This window comes from Buteo buteo, chromosome 21 (genome assembly GCF_964188355.1).
Source record: "Buteo buteo chromosome 21, bButBut1.hap1.1, whole genome shotgun sequence".
In the NCBI taxonomy this organism is placed as follows: Eukaryota; Metazoa; Chordata; class Aves; order Accipitriformes; family Accipitridae; genus Buteo; species Buteo buteo.
Window position 1 is genome coordinate 3,205,960 of NC_134191.1, and position 21,621 is coordinate 3,227,580.

General features: G+C 40.9%; 1 protein-coding gene across 1 annotated transcript in view; it reads right to left on the bottom strand.

Annotated features, from left to right (window-relative positions):
• Positions 1-6,271, bottom strand: part of LOC142042644 (contactin-4) — a 307,150-nt gene extending 300,879 nt beyond the window's left edge. The window contains exon 1 of the mRNA XM_075052777.1: positions 6,232-6,271. The gene's annotated coding sequence lies outside the window, so the exon portion shown is untranslated. The remainder of the gene's footprint in view (positions 1-6,231) is intronic.
• Between the last annotated feature and the right edge of the window lie 15,350 nt (positions 6,272-21,621).

Sequence of the window (21,621 nt, forward strand, 5' to 3'; positions counted from 1 at the left end):
GTACAGCAGAGCACAACCTGCTGTTACTCCCCATCCTCCTCCTCCCCTGCCAGCAGCTTGCTGCCTCCCAGTTCTCTCCAGTCTGACCCCACAACCTGGGAAAGCTGGGTTAAAAGGAAAGAGATCAAATTTCCTTTCTACAAACCTATTTAATGCTTATTGCATAGGTTGTCGTTGTGCTACAGTTTGGGAAGGAAGGCTCGCTACAGCTGTCTTGCTAAAGCTGCGCTTTACCTTCTCAGCCTTTTGTTCCTCTGTGCTGCATACCTTCAAGCAGGCTGCCTCTAACTGCTCTCTCCCTTATTTTAGAGCCCAAGAGAATAACTTTCAATATTTATAATTACGACAGCCATTGCTTCAACCCAAGAAGGATTCTGCTTTTAACTTTGCCACGTCACACAGGGCATTTGCATAGTTGTATTCAGTGTTCTACAGCTTCCACACCTGAGAAAGCTCTTTCATGTCCATTTTGATGCTGGATTCTGATCAAGATGCTTGAGCTGAAGAAAGTCTCCCTCTGAAAAGGGCTTTGCAGATTACTAACGCTTTTTTCCCTGGCTAACTACAAAACATTGAGTACAGAGGCACAGGTCTGAAATTTACTTATCAAGTTAAGATTAGTGAATGAATTTATAGTTCTTCAATCACAAGGAGGCGGATAGACTTTTTCAAATAACTCAAACTGGCACAGGTCCTACAGGGAGCCTTTTAAACCCATGTGTTCTAGAAATGTGAGCAACTGTTCTAGCTTAAATTACTTCCTAAAAAGAAGTTTTGAAAGGGGCAAAACATTGCTTTTGATTTTAGAAGTCCACCTATGTCCACAATACTTATAAGGTACTAAACACAATAAATCTCATTGAATTTAGCTATCCTCAATATTATCTTGTTAGCAATTGATTATCTGCAAGAAAGCATATAGTGTTCCTCTTCCAGTTTGTAGGATAAACTAGGACTCTCCATTCAAATTAACAATCTGCTAAAAAGTGTCAAATACATGACAACCAAGCAGCAGTCCAAACTCAATAGGTGTGTTGGGGAAAAGGCATGTCTGAGTAAATGGAGAATCCTGTCATTCCAGCATTTCTCAGGAGCTCTACACTCACTTAAGTATCCCTTGAGGCACCAGCCACCATGAGATACGGGATGACGGATGTACTATCTCAAACAGCAAATCCTACTGTGATTTTAATTAAATTACAACAGCCGTTTTATTTTTTCCAAAGCCTCTAGACTCTGTATTGCTTGCTTGCTTCCAGTGATTCAGCAGTTTATTTCTCAATACAGTAATCCCTTCATAAGACAGTTCCTCATTCCTTCTAAGTAGTGCTTCTGACAGCAGCTACCTGTATCTGTTGTCTAAGGCTCTCCCTTTTTTATTAAATAGAAGTAGTTTATCTCGGACATACTTTTGCTTGCAGACTCTACCACCTTTACATCCATGAGAAAGCTCCATCTTCTAGCAGTTCAGGAATTGTCCTCACAATATACTGTTCCTCTATACTTTTAAGCTCACCTGACAATAGCGTTGCAGAAATTAAAAAAGGAGGCAGGAGAAAGGAAACCTGAATCCCAGAGGATAAGCAGCAGACAGTGACACCTGCCCATAAACATAAGCCAGCTGTGAAATGTTCTTCATGATATCTGTAAAATACATGTTTACTTTGCTGTTTACAGGGGACTCAATAAAACTGCCAACTGGCTTAGTTGCTAACCTAAAGGGTGCAGAAAGTTCAGTTAATAGGGGGGGAAAAAAAAAAGGCAAAATAGGCAAAAGCAATTGCCGGGACCTGCCTCTGCCAGAGCAGGCAGTAGGGAAGTGTCAGCAACTCTGTAATTCAATAACACCTTTGAATCAAGGCTGATGCATCTTGACCTAGCTATTTAAGCAATGGCTTAAAACTTACTTGGTTTAGTAAGCCTTTATTGTCGTAATGAACGGTTTAAAAATACCATAGTAATTGCTTTTGACCATAATCATCCAACAGCCATTAGCTGTTTATCTCAGAATATTAATCCTCAAAGGGTGACTCTCATGTCCAAAATATGCTCTCCGTCATGAAGAATGATTGATAAATTATTCCAAGCTAGTCCACAGAACCACTTTTAGCAGCATTTTATCATCAAAGTTACTTTCCCCTTAATCAAAGGCTAATGCAACATGAAATCCTTAAACATGGGCTGCACCATAAGATAAGTTAGCAACCTTGAAGAGGCTGGAAAATAGCAATTTGCACACATAAACACAAGATTTAAAACTACCATCATAACCTGCATCATCAATCACAAGCAACAGTGGCTTTAACAGGACTATTTTCAGAGTATATTAAACTTCATGACATCTTAACCTTCTTGTAAGGCCACAATAATCTCTTTACAATATCAAAGAAGTGCAGAAGGGCAGGTTTGCTTCACGCAGAAATATTCTTTGCATCAGATATCATAAGTAATGGCATTGCTGCCTTACCAGACATTTGTTGGTGTTATTTTCAGCCCCATATACCCACTCAGAGAACACAGACAACATGTATCTTCACACATATTCTGAGAGACAACACACTCTGAAAGTTCTGCACAACTCCAAGAGAAAGCTCTCACTGAAGCGAGGCACATCTCTTTAGGTAATAGCTCATCTTCCAAAACCTGCTTGCAAGGGAGAGATCTGGGCAGGTGCCCGTGACTTTTAACATAACTTTGTTAAAAGTTTTGTTCAAGTATCTGATTGGTGCTTTTGTATTCATCATGTTCTTGTGAAGAAAAGTCAAGTCGTGAGTATTCCATCCTAAATATTACTGCTACATAAGAAAAAGGAAAAATCTCAAGCAAAATGCTGCCCCTGCAATAATTAATCATAATCCAAGTTGTATGTATCAAAAAGTTGTCATTTCATTCTGCTGTAAAATTAGCAACTCTGAGGTGCCACTTCAAGGAGAGCGGAGACTGCTCATCTTTTAAAAGACACCACTAAATCCACCGTAAAATGGCGGTTTTGCTAATTCAGTTTTTCAAATTACTTTAGAACAATTGATTCAGTTTTAATTGCTCAGGTTTCCCACACAAAGGGGAGCACTGGTGGCATGAGAAACCCAACTCATGGGAGAGAAGGAATTGCTGAAGGAGAGAGGGCTGGCAGAGGGGCACGGAAGGTGCTGGGAGGGAGAAAGGAACCAGCAGGGAAGGAAACCAGGAGATAATAAAGGAGGAAAGGACCTAGGAGACCTTCAGAGAAGAAGTAGGAAAGGAGTAAGAGGACGTGGTGGCAGACGCATCTGGCAATAAGGAGTCTCGGGAGGAGGACAGTTATTTTCTATGGATCTTGAGAAACAGAGGGACGCCTGGAGATCACAAACAACAACAACTGTCTTTTAAAGAGTCATCTAAAAATTACATGCAGTAAGGCTATATCCAAGTAATCCTCTTGCACTCTGACCCACAGCACTTCCAACTGAGCAAGTTTCCACCTGGAATGAGCAGGAGTTCTCCAGATTCAGGTAGCCAAGAGCTACAAGACACAAACATTCACACACCCAGCAAATGGGAAGCTACCACTTTGGTGCTGGATGACAGTGGAGAAAGAAAGACCCCACAGTTTCAAACTGTGCTGTAATTAACTGCTATTCAGACTATAAAGCAGAAAGCATATTCATTATCATTTCTTTTCCTAGAGCTATTACCCAGCACATTCAGTACTTCTATGCAGGCAAGGACATTCCTCCAGCACAACTGTACACTGTGTCTGCTGGTAGTATTTCTAATTACAATTACACTGTAAGCCTGGTTGTTGAATACAATGCACAGATGCTACAAGCTTTCCAAGATGACTGTTAGCCTGTAGCTGTTTTAATTAGCTTGACAGGTAATAAAGTAGAATTTTATAATTATACTATTACAATGCACAAATGTTTCCTTTCAAATCTGTACTTACTGAGTCACTTAGGTAAACAACAGCCAGTTTTGGTTCACCAGACCAGAAGCAAAACCCCAAACTTGGCTTCCTCTGTGCCTTGCTTATAGCTGAGCAAAGACCACGTGCTGCTTAGGAGTCTGGGTTAGAAAATCCTTCCCTCCCTTAGAAATGAAATGTGTATAAAACCTGAATTTGCAGTCCCCATAAGTGTACTTTTGTCAAGCATAACACCACGTGTGATCCCTCACTTCCCTAAAAAGCGTGCTGTGCGTAGTTCTTTAAAAGCACAGAGCTGGATCTCAAGGTATGCTGCTGGTCAAGAGCCCCACCAGCAAGGGGCAGGTTTTAGACACACAAAGTTCGTACAAGTTCTCCACTCAGACATCTCAGAGGCTTAGATCAGATTGCTGCTCTGACCCCCCCACGAGAACACAGTTCTGGCTTGTGGTCCCATTATCAGACCTAAACGTGACACATCCCATCACTGAACTTTTAAGCACTCGTATTGGCTAAGTATCCACACTTAACTTTTTTAAAATACCACTTGACTACAAATGCCACACCAGTTATATCACAGAATTGAGGCATTCAATGCAAATTCCAATCACATTCTCGCTAATGAGAAGTGTTTACCAAACAGTTACGTATTTCTGTAAACAGAAAGCAATTTCCATTCTTCTGTCTACAGAGGTGTCAGCATTTGCAAGCCATTACTAGTATGGATATAGCTGTCTACTCCAGTCATTCGCACTTGCTATCAAACTGGCATTTAAGGATTTGGAATGCAGGACACAAGTCTGCAGCCTAAAAATAATATCCTGAGATTTGATCCTGCACTTCTTATTCAGGCTCAATTAATCAAGGTTGCCTAACTCTTCAGAAGTACTTTTCATCAGCAGATTGAAAACACTTTCCAAATGAAATGCCTATCAGTATCTCCTTTTTACTATGGGGAACCTGAAAACGAGATTTCACCCAAGGAAGGGCTTTGAGGCTAATTTAAGAGTACTGTCCAAAGGGATGAGGAGTCCATTATTCAAAGTTATCTTTTATATTAAGAAATAAGCTTTTCCTTTCAGACCATTAGAAAGTGATATATCACAAAATTTATCATACTGTCTTTGAAAACCTCACACAAAGATAGCTTTGCAAATTTCAGAAGGCCCAAGCTGAATAAGAATAGTTTACTTGATCTACAGCAGTAGTTCAGTTTTCACTGTAAACACCACCCAGGACTAAGGAGAAAATTCTGAATTACTCCAAGGAAAAGAAGAATTAAGAAATTAAATATTTTGATCGGAAGGCATCTGTAATCTCTCTGAACAGACAGGGCAATAATGTCTAAAACTGAGAAGGAAAACCACATTTATTTTTTAAGTATTTCATTGTACGCTCTGAAAAGGTTTTGTTCTCCTTTGGAGAAAACATAATTCATACTTAGAAGTATGTTGTTCTTTGATAGCAATTTTATCCATGGAGATTGGCTACATGGAAGCCAAGCTTGGCGGGGCAGTTTTGGGACAGGGCAAAAGCAACATAGTAGGGGTGCAGAGGAAAGCACAGCCAGAAAGGCACAGCCTTCTGTTCTTGACTGGACCAGAGCTGGGCACTCCAAAAAGCAAAATATTTCACACTTAAATCTAAGTTTCATACTTGATGTTGTTCCAGGAAAAAAAAAAAAGGCAAAACCAAAAAACAAAACACCACACCAAAAAACCCACAAGATAATTTCAGGATATATAGGGCAAAACCCACCTCTCAACTAACAATATTGATTCCTTTGGACATTCAAGCTGAGATGCCATTAAGAAAATTTGAGTTTCAGAAGAACCACAGGTTTTTTGGCTAATTCAACTGTAGAGTCAATCATTCAATGATTAATTAAACACCAATTTTGAAAATCCTTTGACAAGAAAAATAAGAGCCTAACCAGAAAGCAAAACAAAACCCACTATCAATAACAAGATATCAATATCCTTTTGTAGCAGGTTCATTCTTTAAGTTATATACATTCTTTTAAACAATGGTACATTTACAAAAATAGTTTTCTGAAGGCAAGCTGTTCTGTTTTCTGTAAGCCTCCCAAAGTAGAATTGCATAAATGCAATATATACACCCTATGAACTTAAATGCAGACTTCTGATATGTTCTTTTAAACAGGTAAACAAAACCCACTGTCAGTGTACTGAGAAACTAGGGGGCAGGTTCTTTAGTCTAAGGCACAAACAATGCAGAGAAGATTTTGACATTCAATGCAATGACGTTAAGAAAGAATAGAAATTAATATCACCAACAAATCAAAATTAGTATTAAAGAATTGTTACCTTCTCCAGTGCATGATACGTAGACTTCAGTCAAATTTCCAATACCTGAAAGCAGAAATTCATATGGAAGGTCAGTTATACTGATATTTTAAGTCATTAAATTCATTCTTATCCACATTAACTTATTTTGCAGAGAAAGAGGCTGTCTGATTATTTTGAGTTTGCCATTTTCAAAGTACCGCAAGATAAAAGCAGTAAACTGGTCAGATACTCTATAGAATTTTCCCACTGCTCGATTCACAGTTTCTCCTGACTCCGCTGAGGTCTCCCTGCCAGTGAGCCCCCAGCCGTGGCACGCGGTTCGCCAGCCCATTGCTCGCTGCAAAGCGCGCGTTACACGAGTTCAGCCATTTCATCTGGGACTACCTGAACCTTATTTTTTTCATCTCTGACTTCACCAAGGGCTGAAAGCCTTTCAGCTGCTAAAGCCTCTCGCAGTGAATCCCCATCTTCCTCCAAAATGCTCTTGGTCTCCCAAAGCTGGCATAAATCTCCAGCTTTCTCCCCCATCACTGCTAACTCAGTGCGACTCTCGGTTGATGACAAACCAACCTAAATCCCAAAGAAAGAGCTGAAGCACAGCCGTTTCCCAAGGAGTTCCAGTACGACCATTAGATCATCCAAACTACTCGCTAATCAAATTTTGAAAAGTAGAAAAACAATGGGAAACCTGTTCAATACATGGTTTTTAATCATATAGCTTCACATGTTCAGTAGCTGGCTATGGGACACACAAAACACATGTGGTAGATGCAGAAGATACATTTATGAAACTAGAACTGGGTAAGCACCATAATGCAGCAAACATACTAAGAAATATAAGCTTTGTTTGCACTATCAACGCATCCCAGATAGGAGAGGCACACAAAAGTCTGGCACTTTGGCCTAAAGATAAGCATTGGTCATCCATTTTCTAACTGAAGAGTTGTAGGTTGTATTATAACTCAAGATGAAGAAGTCACAACCAGAAGACACCCCCATGCTTCTGCTCAGGTCTGTAATACAGTTGCTACCGAACTCCCTGAGAATACAAAAGGCTTCGACACCACATGCTCTTACCAGTTCTGCTGTGGGAGATTTTGTGCGAAGGAATTACATTACTGGTGGTCTACAGGCCTACTATGGCTTCATTTAGCAAGAACGTACCATCAGCGGCTTTTAGTAAGGACTTGGTATGACGTTCCTCAGCCCGCGCTTCAGAGTTACACTCACGGAGTGAAAATTGTCACAGACTGGCTCATCTGTGGTTTTGCACAGCACTACTTGCCACCCAGATTTGCTGGAGGGAAGAGCTCCCTTCCAGTTCAGGAGACCTGATGGGCAACAGGTGGGATCCAGCACCAGTGCCGAGTATGGGCGAGCTCGTTCGGAGACGAACAGGCTTCAGGGAAGGCAGAGCCAGATGGAGCCCCACTGAAGTGAGCACAACGCTGGGTAGAGCGCATAAATATTTGACATTCGGAGCTACGCTAATTAGACATCAAGAAGAAGTGAAGGGTTTCATACCAATCAAAATATTACTCTATTTACTGTAACTGTTCAACTTATCACTTCAGTCACAGAAAGTTTAGAACAACTTGCACAACTTAAGAAATGCTCTAACACCAACATTGCTACATATTTTTAGACACCTACAAATCCATCCGTCGCTGATGAAAAAAAAAAGATGAAAAAACCTCCAGTTTTTTACTTGGAAAATTCTGATCTTCTCCATACTTGCCTATCCATCTCTAAAGTATCCCTGAACTTATGTGGGCATATAGGGCACAGAGCCAAAGCCAAAGAGAGGTTTCTTAGAAAACACCTGTCATACAACCTTCAGAACTGCATTTGGTTGGGGTTTTGGTTTCTTTTGTGTTTTTTTTTTAAATCCCTGTCATGCCTGTGTGCATAATTGAGCTGGGGTGGGTTTTTTTTGGCACTCATGTGGGAGACTGGATCAAATCTTCATTTTTCTCTTCCCCCACAATCCCAGCAAATGCACTTACTGCTAAGCCTATTACCGCTTTCTTCTGTTGGAGCTGCTCATGTTGGTTAGATATTCACTCAAGCAGGACATCTGATCTCCCATATGTCCACTGTGCGCTTTGGATATTGAATAATTTTGGGGTAGAAGGAACAGGTGACTGGTTAAAAACCCTCTGAATTATAACTTCTGTCTACTTAACAGATCAAACCAGCAGCATGTACCTACTCAAATCCTTCAGAAATTTCAGCTTCCAACAACAGAAACATTTTTGTGGACAATTTCTTAAAACACTTTGCACTGGCAGAGAGTTACTGACTTAAACCAGGGAATAGGCAAATTCAGAATGCTTTTCTTTCAGTACAGTACTTCATCCCATAGTAATCACAAAAGGCTGAACATTGCTCTTCATAGTCATGTGTTTGAGACTGTGATTAAAGTAATTAATGTGATTATCCTCACAAGCAGCACTGAACCTGGACTGTCAGGCTTGAAAACCTAAAGCATTTAAGTTACATTACCCCCAAACATTCAGCAGTGCCCAAGCAATTTTGCTAAATAATAAAAAACCTCCCATAGCCTGGAGGGTTTGGCCTTAGCTTTCCATCAATTCAAACACACACCTTCATCCCAAGTGAAGAACAGACTGGAACAGGCACTGAGGGAAACAGACGGTGCACTCTCCCCTACGTGACACTATGGAAGACAGCACACTAAAAACTGAATTTAGCAGCTTCAGTATTTTCTGCATCCCTTGTCAACAGAAGGCTTTGAAAAAACTTCAGAACACAGATATGAAGTTGTCTCCAAAGGAAAAGGCAACAACACTCTTTTAATGTGGCTCCCCAGTTGCCACTCCAGTTGTTCTCAAAAGCTATAGCTTCCAAGAAACCTAAAAAGAAATTCAGTTTTGCGCAATCCTCATTTCCTGTAAAGGAACAGCACATGCTTCAAGGAAAAAATCACTTACGGATAAAAAACAAAAATAGAGGCACCACTTCATTTCACAGAAAAACTGTATAATTGCACACACACACACAAAAATCTACGTTTCAAGTGGAGGCAGTTCTTTGGGAACTGGCAACAGGGAGCGCTGACGAGAGCCTGAGGAAGTGCTGATCTCTCTGCTGCCAGCACAAATCTGTGCATTACACTACAAGTTTGTATTGACACACTAATGCAGACTGAGCTGAAAGAAGCTATCCCACAGAAAGCTGAGGTGCATTTCCCACCTGGAAGTTTGCTAGCATAATATGCAAATACTGACATTCCTAATGCATCTTTCCTCAGAGTACTTGTGTGAGATAAGACTGCAGAGTAAGGGTGATGGTATTTCTTTATGGGAGGAAATCAAACCTGGTCGATGGCAGGAACATTACTGATGCATCAGGCTCTGAATCCCCAAACCAAAATTATCCCTTGGTCACTTCAAACATGCAGCAACTCATTTGCTGGTGATTTTTCATCTTTTTACTATCCCTAGCTCTATTATGGGCTTAGGTTTATTGAACTAGCCTACTCTGGCACTGTTTTGTATTGCCTGCCAAACCATAGACTAGTGTTGTCCTAGCTTCCAAATTTGCTGGTTTTAAGAAAGCCTAAATAAAGAAACTATGAGACTTCGCATCTCTCTGCTTCACTCCAGTCTCAAATGAGGCACTCCAGAAGCCCTCAGACTGCAGATTTGTCTTTATCTGAAACCTTCTATATACTGCTTAAGAGCTTTCCCACTTCTGTTTTCTAATACAAACTTGATATCCTCCAAACCTTTCACTTGCTGTAAACACAGTATTCTTCACTTAACAGCAAGCAAGCTATAGAAATGTGAGAACCACAAGCCTGCTAGCCTACGGGCTTATTAACACAGGTTATTAAATAATCAAGTGCATCTGAACCTGCTCTTGCTTATTTTTGTTTCCAGTAGTCCTACCAGCCTTCATGAGGAAAGACGTTCCTGCAACCGCTCCTATTGCTGTCCCTATTCCCGCTCCTGGAGGGCATTTCTCAGAGCAAAGCCCATGCCCACCCAGCTTTGCCCTAGACCTAGCTCTGCTCCCTTCCCAAAAACAAAGCCAGAGGACCCTAACTCTGAAGTATCACCCAGTTTTACGACCTACACCAAGAGATGATCAGCAAGTGGCCCAGCAAAGAGGGTATCAAGCATCAGCCACATCATTTCCTTGCTGAGACATTCGTCTTGCACAACAGGAACCCACACCTGATCCAGCATCATCTACCAGCTGCAGCTGAGACACGGTGCAGCCCTTCCTCAGTAACATTTGGATCCTTGGCTCGCCTCCTGTTCGTGAATTCAAACATTGTTATTAACACAATAGATTGATTATGGGAGCTAAATGGCAAAGACACAGTTTTCTGAATCTGAAATATAAATCCACTACGCATTTGTCACAGAAGCATTTCCTGTACATTTAAACATTGTTTAGTGAGTCAGCCAAAAGCATTTTGCAAGTGTAATCTATCTCATGGAGGAAAAAAAACCTCAAAAAGCCTAATCACCATCATAGCTCTCCCACGGCTTGATAGGTTTAACTTCAAAGTAAAATGCTGTCAAAATAGAGATCCCATGTGGTTTATTATAACAAAAAAAGTGAAAATTAAATATTTCACGGTGTTATTTTGAGGTAGAAAAATACCTTGGTCTCATCAAGTGGGGATGAGCACTACATATTTATATTGGATTTTTAGGCTTTACAATGCCATTTGTTTGATGTCATTTGCTTCACAAACGAAAAGAACATTGACCTGCATGACTGCATATTGATAATAAAATAATCTTTAGACACCAGAATTCTTTGGAGAGATTGTCAAAGAAACCTCAAAACGATTCACCAGCTGGTTCATAAATTGAACCTCTAAGCTACATAACCCTTAAAATTGTCTTCTATTACTTAAAATGGGCTTCCCGGCTCCACCAGAATAGGCTCAGAACAACTGCTTGCTGACTGTACACAGAGAAGAGGCATCTGTTTGAAAGAGATGTTCCTCCACAGCTGTTTTCCCATAGAGATACAGGTGAAGAGTCCATATATCAGTAAAACACTCAGAATAACTACAGGAGACTGCATTCAGAGAGGATGACGTGTTCATCACCTTTCTACTTTAAATGCAAAGTAATGAAATGCATTCAGTTGTTTTGCATTGTCCGTGAGTGATACTCGAGTCTCTCCAAACTGCTGATTAAGAGATCCTTTGTTCATTTGCATGTAGTGCATCAACCCAGCCACTTACCAAAGGTTATTTTAACTGAGCGTGTCAGGCTTTGATGACGCAAAGGGAAAATTCACTTCAGGTACAGTCAGGGGTTTTTGCATCTGTTTTCTCATTACCAAGATATAACTTCATCTTTGCACTCCACTACAGCTTGTTTTCCAAGCAACAGAAGGGGCTGGATTGTACCAGTTCCTCACTAAGAAAACAACCACATTTTATTCACCATCACTGTAAGCTGCAGGTTTATAACCTTCTTAATTTTTAATGAGATGTCAAGAGCCCATGTAGTAGTTCTAATGCTGTACAAGACCTGGGCTTAACTCCTCCTCCCCAAGGAACAGAGGTTGCACGAGCTCTCGAAACCATCACCAGCCCATGAGTGGCTCCGCTTGGTGGTGACGGAAAAAAAGGCCACCACAGCTTTACAGAACCAGATGGGATCTTCTAATACTTCTGCACTTTCTTTTCAAGTTTCTACTTGGCCAAAAGCCTGCCTCAGCTGAAGGACACAGCGCAAAGGATATTGTTCAATGTCACAATCTGAGTGATTCTTTGCATGAAAGAGCAAGCAGAAGTTAAGAGGCTATACCTACCAGGGAAGGGAGGGGACCATTAGTTCCCCTTCATTTCTTGTTCCTATCACTCTATTATATTAAATCTTTTCTTACTGGGATTGAAGTGCCAGAAGCGAAAATTAAGCGATCAGAAATAGCTCTAATCACTTGTAACCAATTACAAAATACCAAACAAGAAAGGTCAGTGATTAAAAAAAAAAAAGAAAAAAATCAGGCACCGAGTAATTAGTGTGTACACAACTTGTAATAATTAGCAACCTTGATGGTTAATTTCGCATGGTTTACCATCCAGTTTTTATTTGAGGTGACAATTTAGTGCTTATTTGCTAGCTAAGGTACGTATTCACATAGTGCCCTGATTGCTGTAAATGAAGGCCTGAAATATTTACTGCTAGTAAAACATTTTAAACTTTTAGCAAGATTATCTTCTAATACTCAGCAGTGTGAAATTTTTATGACCTTATGTGTTGAGGAATAATCTTCTGCAACAAGATAAAATGGATGTACGCCCACAGTCTATCCTTGCTAGAGCTACAGCTCCATCACCATTAAATTGTTTGTTTTCCTTTTTTTTAATTTGTTCCTTGTCCTTGCAAACCAGAAGACATTTCAGATTGCCTACATACTCCCTCAACACCATGTTCTCCAAAAAATGAGGTCTTTTGCTTTCTCAGTTAGTTTCTTTTAAAAATTGCTAAGTTACGTAACTAGGTCACTCAGTGCACAGATACTTGAAGTCTGCACAGGGTTTTGAAGTTAAACACGTACACACCAACCACAAAATACACACCTCCTGGTGCTCACCCCCATTCTTTTATATAAAAAGCAACAGTATGAATAAGACCTTTAACTTTACATTGCTCTATTCAACCAACATGGATCAAGGTTAGATGAACACAAGACATGACAGTGACACCACAAAAAAAAAAAAATCAAGCCTCCAACATTGGACTAGAAAGTCCATGTGGATTTTGCAGGTTGCCACCACAAACACACACTGTGGGGTGTTTGGTGTGGGAAGCACACAGCCAGGGTGGGTCTGCTCATCTCAAGGGTGCCTCAACATAACAAGTACAATTTTTTAAATTCTTTTTAACCCACTGGTCTCTCAAGCATTGGGGAACAAAGGGGTGGACTTGAAGTTTCAATAGCCCACGCACTGTTGTATTTCCATTTATTAGTGCTCTGAAAATCAGCAGAGGCATATTGACATGCTGCTGCTCTTGGAGGCTCGCTGACAGCCCAGGATGAAGGTAGGAGAGCCAGCCACTTACTTGAAGAGCAGCACTCGGTGGAAAGGCAGTGGATATCCCAAGGAAATGCCTCGACTTCTACTGCCTTGAGAAAAACCTTTTGTTTTTAAAAGTGCTGAATTGTAACTAAACAGAACTGTTGCATAATCAATCTTTAAGACAATCAATTTAGCAAGTCCTGGATGCCACTAGGGAAAGCTAGCAGCAATACCCACAAAAGCCACCTTGACCTTAACAGCCAGCTAAAAAAGATGTTTATATACAGTATTTTCAGAATAGGAAACTGATACATGACTTGCCAATAGTTTGCAGTCTTAATATTCAGCAGACAACTATAAAAAAAATATTTTTTTTTTACCTTATTCAGCCTGCTCCAAGCAGTGCACAGCAAGGAAAGCAAGTAAGTATAATAAAATTGATACTATACACAGCAACAGCAAAAGCCTCATGAAAACCTCCCAAATGCAGAAGAATGTCATTAGTGACTGGCATCCAATAAATCTCACTTCCCCAGAAAAAGCATCCAGGATTTCTTGTTCAGGGCAATTCCATCACTAATCAGAACCCCATGTAATGAAATTATGTCTCAGTCGGAGGTTTATTCCAAAGGATCATAAAATACCCGAGAATAATGAATGCACATAAATAACAAAACGCAATCTTTAGTTTTATAAGTTCCTTCTAAATTATCAGTTTATAGATGAAACTAATTGATACATCCAAAAATCTCAGTATTTACTAGCAGCAGACAGCAAATAAAGGCGAGTACAAGCTAAAAACCTAAGAGCATGAACAAAACCAGAAAGGCTGGTGGAAGTAACAGAGCAAAAACTTTGTATCTGAAATAAACCAAAGGAGCGTGTGCCATGCAAGGGGCAGAGATGAGACCGTCCCCCATCTGTGACAACTGAAAGCAGTACATGAAGACAAAGGTCCAGAAAGTCCATTTATTTAGTTTAGTGCCATCTATTTAATGCACAAGTTAGGTATCTTTTTTTTTTTAAGGTATAAAAATAGGCAAGTCCTGAACAATAAGACTAAAATACTTTGAAGCAAGAGATGTAAGGGAAGGCCACACACATGTATCACCTACAGCCTGCACACACTCTAAATACTAACTGTAAAACCAGAGGAGCTTAAGGTACAGTAGCAAACTGCTTTCCTTCAGATTTCAACTAATTTTGTAACTGATTTTCCTAAATCTAAACAGAAACAGTAACAGACCACGAGTATTTTACATCCAGCATGCAGGCTACCTCTTCCCCTTTAACTTCCCACTCCTGCAGCAACACCCTGCAAAAGAACTAAGGAATATTTTATCAATTTATTCTCTCAGAGTCACTAGGTTATGACTAGGGGGAAAAGAAAAAAAGAAAAATCTGTTGCAATGTAATCTATCCACATTCAGAAGCAGAGAAAGCTATTACTCTGCGTCCTAGTGATACCAAGCCCTTTTCATACAAACAGTAGAACAAGCTAAGCTACCCAGCCTTGACATCTGTCAAAACAGAACAGGTCTCAAGTAGTAATTTATATGGGTAGCTTTTTTTCCTCCTCTCCTTCCAGTAGTTCAATTATTGCAGCAGCATCATGAATAAGTGGTGTTATTTTCAGGGAAAATTAGAGAAAGAGAAAAGGAACTATAATAAGCATAGGATTTACCAAAATCCCCCCCCTTATTTTTTTTCTTAATGTATGTATAAATTACTCTCCCTCCCTTCACTGTCTTCTGCTGCAAACATGATCCGTTCAACAGTTTCCCCCTATTTCAGATTCATCAATTTTGCCACGATGTCCTCTCCATTATTAAGTCCTATTTGTCTTAATCACCCAATTAGTTTGACTACATTAATAGGTGTACAGGATGCAGGGGAAAAACAAACACACACAGACACACAGCTCTTAGCCTGTATCCCTACACCCTGGGTAATCTAAAAGTAGTAATGAATTTAGCTATAAAAATTAGTATGTCAGCACTAGGTAGTGTCATTGTTGACCTAGTGGAGCACAGTCATGCCTTCGGGCTATGTTTTTACATGCAGATAATTTGTGTTATAAGAAGCAGGCCAGATTTGTTTACACAGCCAGCGGTCCACGTAGCATCAGCCAAGCACATCATCACCTTCCGTGGGTATTAAAGCTGGTGCAGATGGAAAGAAGGCTGAAAAGGTCTTGGATCATTTTGGTAACAGTAGCATTTTAAACCACAGTGAATATAAAGCCCAGTATTTTTCAATTCTCAGCTGCTCAGTTCTTTTCTGTTCTTAGCAATAGGTACTCCTGCCTTGATCCTTTGGCACCTGACACTAAAACTCAAGCAAGAGCTAAGGCCACACTTCAATAAAATGAGCACATTAACGGTGACATGCTTTTCAAAGGCTAACACTCCCAGCAGCTTCGTTTTGATGGGGTGACGGTCTCCTAAGCTGATGCAGCCCACAGGGTAGAGGAAGGAGATCAAAGGAAAGGAGTAGGGCTGGAAGCCGCAGACGGACCTGCTCAAGGATCACAAATAACCCCACCAGAGCAGACAAAATCCTGTTCGTGAAGGTCAAAACTGGAGCTCGGCAACCGTGAATCCCACGAACCAGCATAAAAGACTCAGCCAGCCACACCGCATTTTCAGCCGCGTAGGCAGAACGCCTAGAAGAGCAAACCTAGTCCTGAGCATGGGAAAACATCGCTAGATCGCGTTTTGACCCCGCCGATATTCGGGGGATCTGAGCTTGCTGCAGGAGAGCTACATTACAGGGCTGTCAATAAGGGAAAAGCATCCAGGAGCTCAAAAAAGGAAGCTGTAAAAAGAAAAGGATGTTTGCTTTAAATGCAAACAACCGAATTTCAAAAATACTCATGGGTGGGTTTTGCTTGGGGGTTCTTTTTGGGGGGGAAGAGTACAAACAGGCAACGTTTTTCTGCCTAAGAACCAGGAGGAAGCTTTGCCCTCCTACAGAAGAGGGGAACCACGCTGCACGGCCGGTGCTAACAGCGAGGGCCACTTGGCCAAGACCCACAGACGGACGAGCAGAGCTCAGGAGAGACAAAACCCAGCAGCTTTTGGTCGTTGTTTTCTAAAACTGCACACTCTTCGCCCTTTCGTCGATACGTAGCTTGAATCCTGCTAGGTTACAGCAGCTCCACTTCCTTAACTGCAGCCTCCCTAGCAAAATAGCCAGTTGGTTAATTACATTGTTCCACCAAACATTTATTATTAGTAAAACAGATTTGTTGTGGCTGCCGGGCCACGATTGCGGATGTGAAAATATGTTTTGAAAGCCAAAAGGAGAGGACCAACTTTCCCATAATTTGGAAAAATCTGAAAATAAGAAAAGATGTTCATAGCATCCAATATAAAATGTTAATGTTCAAGGTATACACAAATATAAAATTAACTACGTATGCATTTCAGTAAATATCCTTCTTCATAAAAATGAGAGCTCTGTAAGATGGTATAAATATGTTTTGTACATATCACAAGAAGGTATAAATATATCGTGTGTATCTTTATATATATATCCCACATGAAACATGCTGAGAAATTTAGCTCTATCACGACAAGCACTCACACACTTGAAACTTTCAGAAATTAAAATTTTAACAAAACTGAAGTTTTGTTCCTTTGCACGTGCATTACTGTTATCTTTTATATAATGTATTGAACTAAAGCCTTGGATCGAGTGCAGCTTAGAAGTAAAGAAACAAGTAACAAAACAGTTTTGCTACATCTACATAAATCAGACTCTGGCTTTCTGTCTGAAGTCTTTATTATTACTGCAACAAAGTTGGCTAGCAAGTGTTTGAGAGAAATTAAAGCAAGGCAGCTCAAAATTTTTTTATTTTTATTTTTTACAAGTGTCTTAAGGAGTAATGACCTTTTACAGAAGTTTTGATTTTGTCAAGTATATTTGTTTTTCCTAAAAAAAAAAAGTTTGTTGTAGTTTTTTCTTTTGAAAAAATAAAAAGCTTAAGTATTCAGCAAGTAAGCCCATTTTCCTCAGTTTCTGGTTTTCTAGCCAGTTCTACTAAAAATGCACTTAATTTAAAATTCACATCAGTGTCAAAATCAATCCTATATCTTGCTTTTAATTCTACCTGAATCTACTGCTCAAAGGTGGCATGTAACATTAGGGGTCTTGCTATGATCCAGCTGGAATCAAATGCAGCTGATTCATTTCCCCTCCCCACTCCTCTTCAAGGAGTTAAGTCCAATATCTCCATCTTCAAAGTCATTATTCTATCAATATGCTGAATAATTTAGTAGGCAGCTGTTTGACTTGACATTTTTATACAGGTCATAAACTCACTAATACACTGAAACCTATGCCTTAACTAGTATTTCCATGGGGTAAGGCTGCTCAGGGACTAAGCCACATATATGCCGCTTGCAATTACACACCACAGGACTGCCCGAGTTTCACCTGACTCTGTAGCTATTTAACGCATATTTTGATGACCAAAACCAATTCCCCCCCTACAGAAGCCATACATTGCTATTTACACATTTGAATATGAACACTGATAACATGAACTTTAGGATATCTGTGCAACATTAAGGATATTACTTAATCCTCAAAGGCTAAGCAGCTTATGACTAGCATTGGGCAATCTCAAAAGTAGGAGGAAGGGCGGTCAGGGGTTTCTTTTGGGCAAGAACTCCTGGCTGTTCATCCACAGAGCTCTGCCCCGCTGATCAAGTCACAGGGGACTTGGCCAAGTACCTGGAAGTTGCTATTTAAGAGAGATTGGGGAGGTGGGGGGGGAGAAAACTGTCCAGCAGCTAATTTCCTAGATAGCTGTTCCTATTTCTTTTCAGTATTCCTTTCATACGCAAACCTAAAACACATGGAAATAGAAATATATGTAAGAGAATAGAAGGGAAGGAAGTGACAAGTAAATGCAATGGGAGGGAGAGCCTGGAACAACACAGCGCAGAAATCACCAATGCAAAAGCTCCAGTGAAAAGCATTGTAAAGCTACGTTGCATAGAGTAAATCCTCTTTGTATACTGCTACTACAGCTCAACAATGGAAAATACTCATCTCATAGCACTTTTCTATAGTTTGAGCAGCAGTTAACTACCTCTAAGGTTTTGACCAGCTTTAGACCTTAATTGACCACTATATGCTGTGTATGGCTCACAACCCCATCATGCAAATAAATTTCAAGTACATTGTTAAAGTAGACCCCAATGAGTCAGTGAGAGCCCAGCTCCTAGATGTTTCTGAATACAAATTAATCCTATTAATCCTTATTTACATCCATGAGAAAAACAGCAGATTTTAGAGACCCCTTTCCAGAAGTCAAGAGCAAGCAAAACATTTCACAGGAGTCTCATTAGTTACAAGGCTTCTCTGACTGACATAATGGTAACTACTACTACCAACACACCTGGAGACCTCTCAGCACCTTATGTTTGTTAATTCTTCTATCAGGACTTGCTTTCTTATATATAAATGAAGATGGCTTGTCTGCAGGACACTAAGCAGCAAGTCAGTAATTAACTCCAGCTACATGCTCGCATCTTCTGGAAGCTGTATTATCAACCTAGGAACGTTAGCTTTACCAAGGGAGCTGTGTAGGAGATATCAGGGTAAAGAAAATAAAATTCTGAGAAACAGAGCTCAACAGAGACACAAATAAACATAGAGCCTACCCCTGCTTTTTGAACAAAGCAATTTACCCAATCCTGTGCTTAATCCTCAGATAGACAGACACTACCTTCAAGCAAAAGTCTTATTCCACCATCATCTACAATTCCCAAAAGCCTTTTGACAGCACAAGCCTTTCCTGAGCAGGACCCACAACGCTCCCCACTCCAAGAGCCCCCTGCCAACTCACGGGGGGCCGGGTCCTGGGGACCCCCTTCTGTTCCGTGCTGCTCCTCGGTGCAGAGCCAGCACCCAACCCGCTCTCCAGAGCCTGCTGCTCTCTGCCGGCCACCTTCTCTCGTAAGCTCCTGCAGAACTCCATCTCCTCCCACCCCCCTCCAGGTGTGCTTTTACCCTCCCAACTGCACCCACCTGGGCATGGGGGGGGCAGAGCCATGGGCAAACCTGCTCTGCGGACAAGGGCTGGCTGAAAAGCTACGTGGTGCGTTATCGTTAACACCTGTAAGGCCTTCCACAGGACTTGGGTGAGAATGTTAGGATGGGAAAATGCTAAATGAGGAAGAAGACTGGAGCTGAAATGCGGCTTTGATGCCACCTACCATTCACGTAGGCAGAAGGGGAGGGGGCACCTCTCGGAGCTTTTCCGTCAGTCCCAGCAACGAGGTGATTGCTATGGCACAACGTTTCTGGACAATACGAATCTGACAGTGGCATGGCTGGGAGCTATTTTGTTAAATGCAGAAGCAGCAATGAGAAGTGAAAAGATACCCTCCCTTGAGCAGACAGAAAATCTAAACCCAGGGGTCTAACCAGCAAAGCAAAATAAAAAACCTTTCATTACCGAGGCACCCAGCAGCTCCAGCCCAATAGGAGACACGGACTATCCCACGAGATAATACCGTCCTTCGTGCCACTCAGAGCTTTTTTGTGAATCCCAAATATTCTCCCGGATCTTCAGATTAGAGAAAAGCAAATGCTAATGAACCGGCCTTGAGCAAGCAGCAGCATGGGGCATCTCCCCTCTCCATCAAACCCTTCCCAGCAGACACCTCGCAGCACGCGTAACGAAGCAAAGACTTTTCCCAGAGCTGTTATAAACCCAAGGTATCCTTTCTGCTACCCATCAGGGGGGACGAAAGCCCCTACCGGGATCTCAGAGATCCTCTGTTATGGTAACGCTCGGAAAACACTGTATTTCTTTTAAAAGGAGAAGTGCTGTAGGCCGGAGGATGGGATGGCAAGAAACGGGCTGTGACTGTAAAGTCTGGCACCGGAGTGACTCTAAGTGGGGTAATGGAGGACTGAGGGAGCGAGGACAGCAGCGAGGGGAATAAAATTACCATTACTAGTACTGGACATGAAAGCCACCATTGCCCTTGATGGCATTCATAAAGTATACCCTTAGTAGGTATTACTGTAATAGGGCAATATTTTTTGTTCGAGCTGCTACACGGAAAGCGTTCATCCATGCCAAGAACGGAGGTCACTGTCTCACCGCTTCCTCACCGCCTGCGCTGGTATTTCTACTCGAGAGACCCAGCACTCCCTCCTGTTACAAATTCTCTTTTTAAGGAGGGGCAGGTTAGTATTAGGAGACAGAGAAAATGTTTTAAAATGGAAAATGAACACAGGCCAAAAGCAAAATGCAATTCCGCATGCCTAAGCTTGAGGAAAGCTAACCTAACCTGTCCAAAGGAGACCCAACTTTGTCTAGACAACAGCAATTTTGGCCACAGAAACTGTTAGACATATTGAAAAGGAAGGAAAGTCAAAAGATCTGCTCTCAACTGCAATTATTTTAACTACATATAAATACATCACTTTCTTTACAAGGTATAAATAACTACACGCAATTACATGCTAATTACTTACAATTAAATTGCAGTGTAAATACGGCAATGCACAAAGATAATCAGATGGTTACTTGTACAATGTAAATTAATTGATAACGGGAGATTTACAATTGCAAATTAGAGCGATTACATTTTGAATACCGCGTTAGATGTTAGGTATTACACACAGTTAATCGCTGAGCTTTTTTTCCCCCAAGAGGGTAACATGATGCATTACACATGGCAGTGGGTACCCCACTCTGGGGTGACAAAGGGAGGAACTAGGTGACAATTTTCTGAGTCAGCACACACCCCCTTTGCTGTTATTTCCGACATAATTATCCTACATAATTTCCATCGCTATCTGTTATCTGAAACATTCTCCATGCCGCTGGCAGTAGGATACTTACTTCTGATTAGCTTTGGAGAGAGAAATTTCTACAACCTTATCTTTCACTTGCATTTCTGATTCCCTCTCCTCTTAGCTCCATCCAGCACTCAATTTACTATCACTTGTGTGGCCATCTACAGCTATAAACATAAATTGTCTGCAATTTTACGCCTTCAAAATCCTGGGATTTTTTCATTATTTCACCAACATGCAGAAGGCAAATCTACCATCTATTCATAAAATAACAGCAGTGGGTGGTTTTGCTGCTTACTGGAATGTGTTTGTCCTTTTCTTAAAGGTTGTGCATGCCTGTGCGTGCGTATTTATGTTATTCCAGAGCGTCTGCCTGTTGTCCCCAGTTCCTGCTAGAAAAAGGATGTCTGCGGTACCCATTTGTTGATTTTCTATTGACTTCTGTTTGAGGCTGAAGGTGTTTCTCATTACTTTCTTATAATACAGTGAGGATACCAATTTAGCTACATTGACCTTGTAATGACGTTTATTTATTCTTGTATTACTGCCTGTGTTGAGCA